The sequence below is a fragment of the Geotrypetes seraphini genome, chromosome 5 (assembly GCF_902459505.1).
Source record: "Geotrypetes seraphini chromosome 5, aGeoSer1.1, whole genome shotgun sequence".
Taxonomy (NCBI): Eukaryota; Metazoa; Chordata; class Amphibia; order Gymnophiona; family Dermophiidae; genus Geotrypetes; species Geotrypetes seraphini.
In genome coordinates, this window is record NC_047088.1 from 168,532,064 (window position 1) to 168,544,335 (window position 12,272).

Sequence of the window (12,272 nt, forward strand, 5' to 3'; positions counted from 1 at the left end):
CTCCCTAAAAAACAGCAAGGGTCTTGCAGATTGGGCTAGCAGAGTTCTATTTATCGAATGACCTGACATTGGCTGCATTTCAGCAAAATTGCCTGCATTAGGGGTCAATACAACTGTTTCCAGATGATCAGTGACCCTGGATATTTGGGGGAGAGGGGACTAGATTTCAGGGGTGAGGATGAAATGATCATCCTGCAACCATGATGAGATTGCTTGATGGCAGGAATTGAGTGGACTGATATCCGAAGAGGAAGAAGTATGGTAAGTATAAAGAGAATCTTGATATCATTATATTAGATTGCACTATAGTAATTGAATCCAAAAAATGAGAGGGGAAAGAAAGATGTTAAAGAGGGTGAGGAGAGTACAAATCCCTGGAGAATCCCAGAACTGGAGAACAATACTGAAGAATAGGAATTCTTGATCCTAACCTGATAATTTTGGTTGGAGAGATTAGATTAGAACCTATGAATACCTGATTCATGGCAAGCATCTCAGTCCAGTGAAGGTCTGCTTGTATCTGTCATTTGCCACCCACACCCAGCCAACATAATATCCATGTGGTTGTCAAATTAGTTCTTTATAGTAATTCCTCCAGAAGCTCAATTCCTATGCCATTTACAAAGCCGATACAATTGCAGACACTTAAATGTTAGGTGTGCAAATACTGTGCTATGTAATACAATGCATAGTCTTATAAACAGCAATTTTCTGCAATAAGATTTAAATCAAGTTCTCGAGTTACATTGTTAGAAGGAACATTAGTTTTAGAAGGAAGGGGTGACTATAGTGTATGTCTTTAGTCAGTGGCGTACCTAGGGTATGTGGCACCCGGGGACCATAATTTTTTGACACCCCCCCCCCCATGTAAAAAAATATTTTTTGTAATAACCATGAAACTGAATAAATGGTCATAATAGAAACAGGCAGTGAAAATTTTCTTTTAGTGAACCTCATATATGTAACTATTATTCCAAACATACCATAACATAACATAAATTATGTCTGAATTGTCATGACATCAGAAGTATATATGGAGTAGTTGCAGGTGATGCTTGGGACAGTTCTGATTGTGTTAGTTCGGTTTTATGTGTTTTTTGAATAGAAGGGTTTTTATTTCTTTTTTGAAGGTTTTGCAGTTTGTGGTCGAGGTCAATAGGTTGTAGAGTTGGGGGTCGAGTGTTGCAGCTCGAATGGCTAGGAGGTTGTCGAACTGTTTTTTTCTTTTGACGTTTTTGGTTGGAGGGTGTGTGAATAATACGTGAGTTCTCCTATGTCTGGTTGAGGTGGATTGAATTATTTAGCTGAAGAAATTAGTTACCCCCCCATTCCACACACATTAATTCTCTTCCATTTTTGTTCCCATTCTAAAAAACACAGATAAGTTCCCAGAAAAAAAATACATTAAAATAAGAAGTGAAAACAAAGGCACCTACAGATGAGAACATAACATAAGAATAGCCTAACTGGGTCAGACCAATGGTCCATCATGCCCAGTAGCCCATTCTCATGGTAGCCAATCCAGGACACTAATACCTGGTCAAAACCCAAAGAGTAGCAACATTCCATGCTACCGATCCAGGGCAAGCAGACACTTCCCCCATGTCTTAATAACAGACTATGGACTTTTCCTCCAGGAATTTGTCCAAAACTTTCTTAAAACCAGCTACGCTATCTGCTTTTACCATAACTTCTGGCCACTTCATTTTTAAGCTGAGATATTTCCTTCCAAACAGAGACTTTGCTAGATGTCAAATACAGCACAAGGTAACTTCACACGGACTTAGCTGTGCAGGAAATGTGAATCTCCTCATACACCCACCATATAGTGCAAAAATGTGCAAAGGTCTGTTTTTTTCTTTCGATCACTACATAGACTAATGCCACACAAGCAGCGCTGTTACAAACATATTCTGTAGGTCAGTGCTAAGGTTAACAAAGTTTCCTTCCTTGGACCAGAAGGAGATACTGACAAACCACTGGAAGAGATCCCAAAACAACTACCCAGAAACAACACCCAAAGACCCACTCAGTGTGTGAACCAGTTGAGTGGAGTGGACTAACTGGGGGGTGGAAATGGGCCCGGAGTTTGCTCAGCAGAATTTCCCAGATCACCTCTTCCTCTCAATACATTGACACGCTGCCGCCACCACCACTAGGAACACCTCACCGGGTAGGCCAGCAATGCTATAAACTTTATAAAACACATTATTATATTTTCTTATAAAGCACATATTTTAACTGAACTCTCTGACATCCTCAGCCTTTCCATTCACAAAAATAGAAGGAAGAAAAGTTCCCATTTCCTGCTGTCTCATGTCCCCGGCCTATACAATATTTTTCTTCTGCAGACCCTTCAAAAATTTGACCAAATCCTCGTTTCACTTGCATTATAAAGTACTGAGGATGCCATCTCTCCCCAATCCCAGGTCCTAAAGTCTAAGAAAGTAGCGCAAACTAGTGCTGCCAGATTCAGGGGAAAAAATTTCAATTCGATTCAGCCTATTGAATTGGTTTATCGATTCGATTTTCCTGTCCAATTGGATGTTTTTTTCAAACATCCTGGTGGGTTTATTTTATAGCTTTTTCACCCCCCTTTGGCTTCTCCTAACCACACTGGCGCTATGGTATAAATAAAATAAAGAAACAAAAAGGACTTTTCCTCTCTCTGTTAAATCCTAGCTCACATTTGCGGTCTAACACCAGCTCTGGCAGGATACACATTTCAAATCTGACATATTGTAATCACAAAACAGAAAATAAAATTAGTTTTTCTACCTTTTGTTGTCTGGTTATTTTTCAAATCTTGTTGGTACAAGGCTCTGGTTGTCTTCTGATAACTTGCTTGCCAGGGTCTCTTTCTTTCTTCTTTCTCCATGCTAACCATCCATCTGCCATCTCTGTCCTCCCCTTCCGTTTCCCTTCCCTCCCCCGGATGTCTGGCATCTTTCCTTTTTTTTTGTCTCCCTCCACAGATCCACCTTTTCTTAACTACCCTTTCATCCAGCAGCTCTCCCTCCTTCCCCACCACCCCAGGGTCCACCATCTCTCCCTTTCTTTTCCCAACTACCCTCCTAACCAGTATCTCTATCCCCCCCCTCCACACCATCCCTTGTATCCAACTTCTCTCCCTTTCTGTTCCTTCCCTCCCTAAAACTCATGTCCATCATCTCTCTCTCTCTCCTCTATTTTCAGACCCATTATTTCTTCCCACCCAAAGTCCGGCATATGCACGTCTCTTTGAACCCCTCCCCCTTCCCTCCGTGTACTTCTACACAAGGGGCCCCCCTCCCCTGAAGGCCTGTCCCCCTCTTAAAGGTCTGCATCCCACCCCTGAAGGCCTGTCCCCCCCTTGAAGGCCTGCTCCCCTGAAGGCCTGTCCCCCCCTGAAGGCCTGCACCCCCCCGAAGGCCTACACCCCCTCGAAGGCCTGTCCCCCCCCTTGAAGGCCTGCCTGCCTGATCCCCTTGAAGGCCTGCCCCCCCTGAAGGCCTGTCCACCCCCTTGAAGGCCTGCCCCCCCCGAAGGCCTGCTCCCCCCCCCGACAGCCTGTCACCCCCCCCCAAAGGCCTGCACCCCCCGAAGGCTTATCCCCCCTTTGAAGGCTTGACTGCTGTTCTCCATAAAGGCCTGACCCCTGAATGCCTGTCTCCCCCCCTCCACAAGGTCTGCCTGCCTGCCCCACCCTGAAGGCCTGCTGCCCCTCCCACTACCTCGAAGGACCGCTCGGCCCCACCACCACCACCACCACTCATTCCCCCGGCCTCCCCGCTTCATTTCCCTGGGGAAACAGCTTGCAGCAAGATCGCGCGATGCCAGCGATCTTTGCTTGCTTCGGCTGTTTCCTCCGCCACGGTCCCGCCCCTCCTCTGATGTCAGAGGAGGGGCGGGACCGTGGCGGAGGAAACAGCCGAAGCAGGCAAAGATCGCTGGCATCGCGATCTTGCTGCAGGCTGTTTCCAGACGCGACACCCAGCGCAGGGGGGGGGAACCAGACCGGACCGGGAGCACCCCCCTCAGGGCTTGGCACCCGGGGTGGACCGCCCCCCACCCCCCCCCCGGTTGGTACGCCACTGTCTTTAGTTCCTTCTGGAATTCAAGGTAGGTTGTAGATTTTCTTAGGTGTACTGGCAGTTTGTTCCAAATGAGAAGTCCCTAGTATTCAAAGATAGTTTTGAATATCTTCATCTGCCGTACTTGTTGAGGAAATGAGAAGGATGGTTTATAGTGTTGTTTGCTTATATTCTGTAAGAAAAGCAAATAGAGCTGGATTCATTGGTTTGGAGGAGAAGCCTATTGGTTAGTGCAGTGGACTGAGAATCTGGGAAGCTGTTTTTGATTCCCACTGCAGTTCTCTATGATGCTTAACAAGTCACTTAACCCTCCATTGGCCCAGGTACAAAAGATAGATGCCAGAAGAACTGTGGTAAAGTAGTATTTTATAAATGGCACTCTAAGCAGAGCACTTTTCATAAAATACTAGAACATAATAATTGCTGTCCTCACTGGTCCTCATTGGTCCGCTACAACAATATTCACATTGAAACAATTCAATCTTTTGAACCGTCCCTGCCTAAGCTAAGTTTTAAGTTTTTTGATTACTAACTATTGGAGATCAGCATATTAGGCAGGAGGAGGAGGGAGGCCGATGAGGTCGTTTCCCTTTCTAGTGCGGCTGATAAGTTTTATTTCTGGCAGCGCACGGGGATCTGAGGCCCCTCCTCTATAAAATTGAAATTAAATTAATATTGATTAGAGATCGGGTTTGGTGAGTTGAACACCGACCACTGGTCCTTACTTCAATAATTTGACTGTGCAACAGAGAGTTATTATATATAGTGTGTAGTTTTTTCTCTCTGGTTCCTACATAACTCATATTGATTTGTAGTGGGTAACTTGCCCAGGGTCACAAGGAACAGCATGGGTTTGAACCTACAACCTCAGGGTGCTGAGGCTATAGCTTTAACCACAGTGCCACACTCTCTGACCTGGCTGTAGACTTCTCTTTTAAGAAAGTATCCAAATCTTTTCCCTGGTATGCTGATTTCACCACATTCTCTAGCAACAAATTCAAGAGTTTAATTATACATCGAATAAAGAATTATTTTCTCCGGTTTGCTTTTAATCTACTACTTAGTAGCTTCATCACATGCCCCTTAGTCATAGTATTTTTGGAAAGAGTAAACAAGCTTAGTGTAGATTTCATAGCTACCTTTGAGTGCCAGCATTTATGTCTGTCAAAACCAATTTATGGCAGTTGGGCATAGAAGTTATAGTATTCTATGACATGGCACCTAACCTATGGGAATGCTCCCTGATCTACCCATGGTCCTCCCACAGCCAGTCCTATTTGAGATGTGAGATATTAAATTTAAGTGCACATTTTATAGAGCAGCACCTAGGGCAGGTATATGTGCGGATCCAGCTTGTTGACAATTAACTCAAACTATTGATTGTTGACACCTCATTAACAAATTAATTTGCATGTGCATCTGCCCTGGGCACCCAAATTTGTGCACCCTACTTTGGGCAATCCATATAGAATCCAAGGGCTAGGTTCTGCTATAAAATAAGCTCCTACTCCACAGCCTCCGGAGTCCTAATTTGTAATGTCTAATTTGTAATGCAGCTCTCCTCCTCTCCAACCTTTGTTCCTTCTCACACCTCCCCCGATGCGCTTTCATTCCCCCCCCCCCCCCCCCGTACCTCTAGCTCTTCACTTGAATGAGCAGCAGCTCCAACTTGCTGCTCATGGCAGCCTCGCTCTCCCTCTGATGTCACTTCCTGGTCCCGCGACCAAGAGCTGGCATCAAAGGGAGAGCCAAGGCTGGTGTGGGCAGCATGTTGGAGATGCTGCTCGCAACAGGCGAAGGGAAGGGGTGCATAAACAGGGCAGAGAAAAGGGCGAGGGGCGCCAAAACCCCGGGCGCCTCCTACCCTCGCTACGCCACTGCTTGTATCTTCCCTTTATGAAACCTTATCATCGTTTTTTCCCCAGTTGTAACTAGAAATTCATCACATATAACCTCCAAGAATTTGTTTTAGCACATGCATATTTCTTGAACATTCATTCAGTAGGTGAAAAACAAGCATGTTGTCTACAGATGCATATTTTTACTTACCAGACTTTGGAACTCGTAACCTGGTTTTACTGAAGTGTTTTCTCTATAAAGTAAAATGAAGTGTGCGTTTTTATTATTATTTTTTTTTTAATTAGCGCATATCACCACAAAACAATAAGACACAAAGTCCCAAATGTTTCATCTTTAATGTGAGAAATGCTTAACCTGAGAGGATAAAATTAACTTCCCTTCAAGTCATTTACATTCGCCTCACTGAGACTGAACTGGGAAATATATTAATATTACTTTAGCTCAGAGTAATGAAGAAACTAGAAAATTATAATAAAGGAAGAAATGTCTAATTAGCATATCTAAATGAAGAACGTGAGAGACAGAGACCAGATATAATAGCATTCAGAAAATAAAGCTACCAGCATGTAGAGTGCAATTCTGCTAGGTTTCTTATCAGGGTGGTTGTCGTAAATTAGATAAAATAAATCTTATCCTCTTCTAAAATAGAAATAAATGCTTTGTACATATTGTAAGGAAACAAGCCTTGCACTGGGGATTAGAACTGGCAACAGCAGACTCCAAAATGCAAATTTCCATTAACTGTAGATTTAGTGCTATCGGCCTTCAAGTACTTTAATATGAGCAACCTCAGAGCACAGCACAGTGTTTCTGTTAGTGCGGAAGGTTCCAAATGTTAGCCTTTATTAACTCATTTCCACTTCACAAGCCAATGTCATATAGTATATATTTCAAAAGAAATTATGGATTTTAGTGCAGCCTAGTACTAATATAGCAACATATAAGTAAACATATTATTGCTGCTCGATTCCCAGTATGGAACCAACTTTTCAAAATGGCTGAAGTTGCTAAGCATTAGAGGTTCTTTGTCAAGTTTGTCTGACTCACTACATATTGACAAAGGTTAGAGGCGTGAAGGGGCATAATAAAAAAAACCATCTAAGTCCCCTTTTGTCCTAAGGTCTTAAACGTTGAAAGTAGAAGCAGGAAAAATGTCTATTATAAAAAAAAACGTCCAAAGGAGGTTTTTTTTTTTATAATGGCCTGCCTCTACGTTCAGCTGTTTAAATGCCCAGACCGCCACTATGTCTAAACTTACACCATATAATCCACCTACAAAAGCCTAAGTCCCAAACGCCAAAAACAAGGGCTTTTAGGTGAAGGAGGATTCAGTCCTTCGCCTAAAAGCTGGATTCTGTAACTGGTGTCTGTCCCCCCTCCCTGACAGCATCGTGGCAAGAGGGAACCCAAGCCCTATTGCCCCGCAATCTCCAACCCCCCCTTCCCCATGATCTGGCCAGGAAGGAGCCCAAGGCCTGGCGACACCCCATAACCCCCACCCCCCACTAAAATACGGGCAGAAGGAATCCCAGGCCCTCCTGCCTTCAATTTAACCCCCCCACGACTTCTCCCCCCCCGAACCCCCGATCATCCCCCCGCCGACCCGTGACCCCCCGCCGACCCTATGACCCCCACACCTCCCTCCCTGTACCTTAAAAATTGTTGGTCGGACAAATGGGTGCCAAGCCCGTCCGTCCTACAGGCCAGCCATCTCTGGAATGGCTGGCCTTAGTGCCTGATTGGCCCAGGTGGCTCAAACCCCGCCCACAGGTGGGGTTTGAGACGCCTGGGCCAACCAGAATCTGCCCAGTTGTCTTAGGCCCCTCCTGCCCAATTCCTGCAGGAAAGATGGTTCATCTCTCCTGCCTGCGATGGTGATCACCCACCCTCCTCTGAACCGTGGCACTTCAGGGGGAGGATCGCTGTCAGGGGAGATGCCCTGCTGCGATGCTCACCCCGAAGTGCCGCGGTTTGGAGGGGGATGAGTCATCTCTCCTGCAGTGAACGTTGCAGTAGGGGGTAGGCAGGTTGCTGGGGCCGCTGAGCTGCAGCGATCAGCTCAGCGGCCCCTTTTTGGTCTAAGTCAAAATGTATAAGTGCCGTCTAGGCAACCTGCCTAAAGTTTTGGTTATACCCGCTGTACGCCTAGGTGTAGGTCAGCCCACCTCCTGCCCACCGCCCGCCCTTTCCCCTCCAGTAAAAACGCCTCTTTATGCTCTATGCGTTTAGAGGCAGGGGAAAGGTCTAAGCTTGTTTTAGATCAGTGGTGTTCCTAACATATGTGACACCCGGGGCCCATCATTTTTTGGCACCCCCCCCATCTGTACAAAAAACATGATTTGTAGTAACAAGCCACATGTCACACATGAGTACCTAGGAAAAGGCAGCATCTTACATACTGCAGTGAGCAGTACAACATCAATACACCATTGTAAAACTAAAGAAGCCAGACCAGTACAGCCAGACCAGTACAGATCAATTCTACACCGTCAATCCTAACAGAAAACCATGTCTTTCGAACACACAGAACACAGAAAACACCTTCGCCTAGTATGGAATATGTCATCACAAACTAACCTCTCCCCCTTTTACAAAACTGTATTGTGGATTTTAGCCACGGTGGTAACAGCTCTGACGCTCATAGAATTCTGAGCATCAGAGCTGCTACCACCACGGCTGGCGCTAAAAAACGCTCCACAGTTTTGTAAAAGGGGGGATAAAATAGAAATACATAGACAAAGGTTAAATTGAACCAGCAAGAAGCTGGACTCTACATAAAATGCAACACCTCAGAAACAGTGACATAGGTCTCCTAAAGCAATAAATAAATAGAAAATTTTTGTTCTACCTTTGTCTTCTCTGGTTTCTGCTTTCCTCATCTTCTTGGTACTCTCTTCCTTCCATCCACTGTTTGCCATCTCTCTGCCCCTACCTATATGGCATTTTCTCTCCTTCTATGCCCCTTCCAGAAACTGTATGCCCCCCCCTTCCATCTCTCCTCTAGACACCCCCCCCCTTTGGTCTGGCATCCATCATCTTCCCTCTGTTCCCTCATGGTCTGGCATCTTTCTCCTTTCATCTCTCTTTCCCTACCCCCTGTGGTTTTTAGCATTTCTCTCTTCTCTTTTCCTCCGCTCTGATCTGATATCTCTGTCTCCTTCCCCGTTCTTTGGCATCTCTCTTTCCTCTCTCTCTTCCCTTTCCTTCTCTGGTCTTCCTTATTTATTTTCTGCCTCCGTTTAAATTAAATTCTTTCTTACTATGCAATCCTCAGTTTCCGTCTTTTCACTATGTCTACCCACAGCATGCCACCCCTTTCCTTCACCCCTCCACTATCTCACTAACTCTATCTTCTTCCCCCATCCAGCGTATGTCCTTTTTCTTTATCCCTCCTTCCATCCAGTATGTGTTCTCTTTCTCCACTTCCATTCAGCATTTGCTCTCCCTTCTCCCCACTTCCATCATCTGACCTCTTCTCTCTCCCCTTTCTACCCACTTCCATCATCTGCCCCCTTCTCTCAATCTCTCTATCCACCACAGGCCCATCTTTCTCCCTTCCTCACCTTTCCGATTTTGGCAACAGGATCTGCAAAACCCCCCCTCCGCCCCGGACAACAGGCCCGGTCCGAAAAACCTCCCTGCCTGTGGCTGGCGATGTCTAAACTGCCTTCTTACAGCAGCCAGAGCATTGTAGTTGCATATGGCTGCCGTAAAGGTCGTCTCTGATGCAACTTCTGGTTGTGTCAGAGATGACCTTTACGGCAGCCACAAGCAGCTTCAACGCTCTAGCTCAGGGGTGCCCACACTTTTTGGGCTTGCGAGCTACTTTTAAAATGACCAAGTCAAAATGATCTACCAACAATAAAATTTAAATAAACCACAAAGCACACTATACGCTGAGAAAATGTTAATTATAATTCCTATTCTGGGGTTTTTTCAAAGAGGTCAAGGCAGATGACTCTATGCACTGTCACCTCAGTAACAACCATACAAAAATAGACAAATATACCCTCTCCCTTTTTACTAAACCACAATAGCAGTTTTTAGGGCAGGGAGCTGCGCTGAATGTCCAGCGCTGCTCTGGACACTCATAGGCTCCCTGCGCTAAAAACCGCTATTGCGGTTTAGTAAAAGGGGGCCATAGTGCAAAATATAGACAGCAGATATAAATTCAGACACATTTTGATCACTAAATTGAAAATAAAATCATTTTTCCTATCTTTTCTGGTGATTTCATGAGCCTCTGGTTGCACTTTCTTCTTCTGACTGTGCATCCAATCTTTCTTCCCTTCTTTCAGTCTGTATGCTTCCTCTCCTTCAGACCTCATTCCCTTCCCAAACTTTTTCTTCCTCTCTCCCTGCCCTTTCTTTCTCCCTGCCTCCCTTTCTTTTTTCTCTCTTCATGCCCCCTTTCTTTTTTTTCTGTTTCCCTTCTGTCTCCCTGCCTGCCCCCTTTCTTTCTTTCTCCCTGACCTACACCAAGCCACTGCTGCCACCATCGAGAAACAGGCCCCAAAGCCGCCGCCGCAGCTGCCCCAAGCTCTCTCTGCTTCCCAGCGTCAGGCCGACGGAGAGGAAGTTCCGCCCAGCCATGAAGTGATTGGCTGGCCCGAACTTCCTCTCTGACAGCAGCCTTAGGGGGGTTCACAGCCGGTCAGGTCCAGAAAATGGTCGATTGCCAAAACAAAGTGAGTCGATCACGGAGCCCAGGATGGGCTCCGCGATCGACTCACTTTGCCTTGGCGATGGACCATTTTACGGACCTGGCCGGCTATGCACCCCCCTAAGGCTGCACCCGGGGCGTACGCCCACCCCCGTCCCCCCTTGGTACGCCACTGTTTTAGATATGTCTAAATCAGCTTTGATTATGGGTACTTGGACGATCAGGCTTTTTGATCGTCCAAGTACCCATTTAGGCCACTTTTTAGACTTTTTTTTTTATTATGAGCCCCATAGTTTTTGACTTTTATACTACCTGGTATCCATGAAGAAGCCATACTGGCAAACATGACCAAATTGAGCACATCTGTTTATTTATTTATTTTTTCCATATCTTTATTCATTTTAAAAACCAACATCAGTGCAACATATTATCAAACCATGTACAAAATAAACAGCACTTAAATACCATCAAATGATATAATAAATACATATCCCTTCCCCCCACCCACCCACCCTTCCATGCAGCATAAAGACAACCAAAAGTAATAAAAGTGATCAAAACAAACAAAATTGCGAACAAATAATATATTAGACATATCCCCTCCCCCTTCCCCCACCCCTCTTGGATGTGTATAATCAAAGGGCTAAAACCAATCTTTACAAAATGTTGTCAATGGGTCTCAAACATCCTTACATTATTTATAATGTCCCACTTGTATTTATCTAATACTTTCATATCTGTTTAAGTGGTGGATAAAGATTGCTTCTTTCATATGGTCTGCTCTTTTGTTTTCCATATTGGATCTTATGGACCATTTGCATTGTTGAAGGAGAGAGGGAGGGACGGAGAAACAGCATGGAGGGAGGGAGGACTGAAGAAGCATTATCGAAAGGAGAGTGTGCTGGAGAAAAATGCATGGAGTAGTATAGTGCTGGGTGGGAGGGGAGAGACAGAAACAGCAGAAGAGGAGGTTGGAAGGAGAGAGATGGGCACCTATATGTGTGGGGGGGGGGCTGTAATTTAATCTTTGAGCAACCGGCAGCAGCAATGAGATAAGTTTGAAGGAGAGAGAGAAAAACACTAAAAGGGTGCAGAGGATGGGAAGAGGGACCAAGGAAATGGATGGAATGTGGGTGGGGCTTCAGGTAGAGATTGGGTGGGGTCAAGCATCCTCTTTTTTTTTTGTCTTCACAAATATGGTAACTCTATTCAAGGGAAGAGATCAGAGGCTTCCTGAATGTCGAGGGTATTAGATCTATGTGGTTGACAGCACCACTGTAGCAGCTCTTCTACTATTTATGGTGCATCCCTATCTAGTTATCTACAATAAATTCAGGAATTACCCACCCACCCTCTCCCCTGGCATGTACCACACAAGCTTTGCATTTATAGTACATTAATTTTTGTTGTTAATATGTTTTTATTACTACTTTATTTTTCCCCCTTTATATTTTATTGTGCACCGCCTAGATTTTCTTAGATAAACAGTTTATCAAAACCTTAATAAACTTGAAACTTGTAAGTGTAAAACCTGCCATTCTTTAGTAAAAGAGCCCCTATATGTAAGTAAGTGATTAGGATTTATTGAGTAGGAATCCTATAGAATATTTATTGAAATAGCTCCCACTAAACTTGTTAGAAAATTGAATGTATTTGTGTATGATACAACTTTAAGG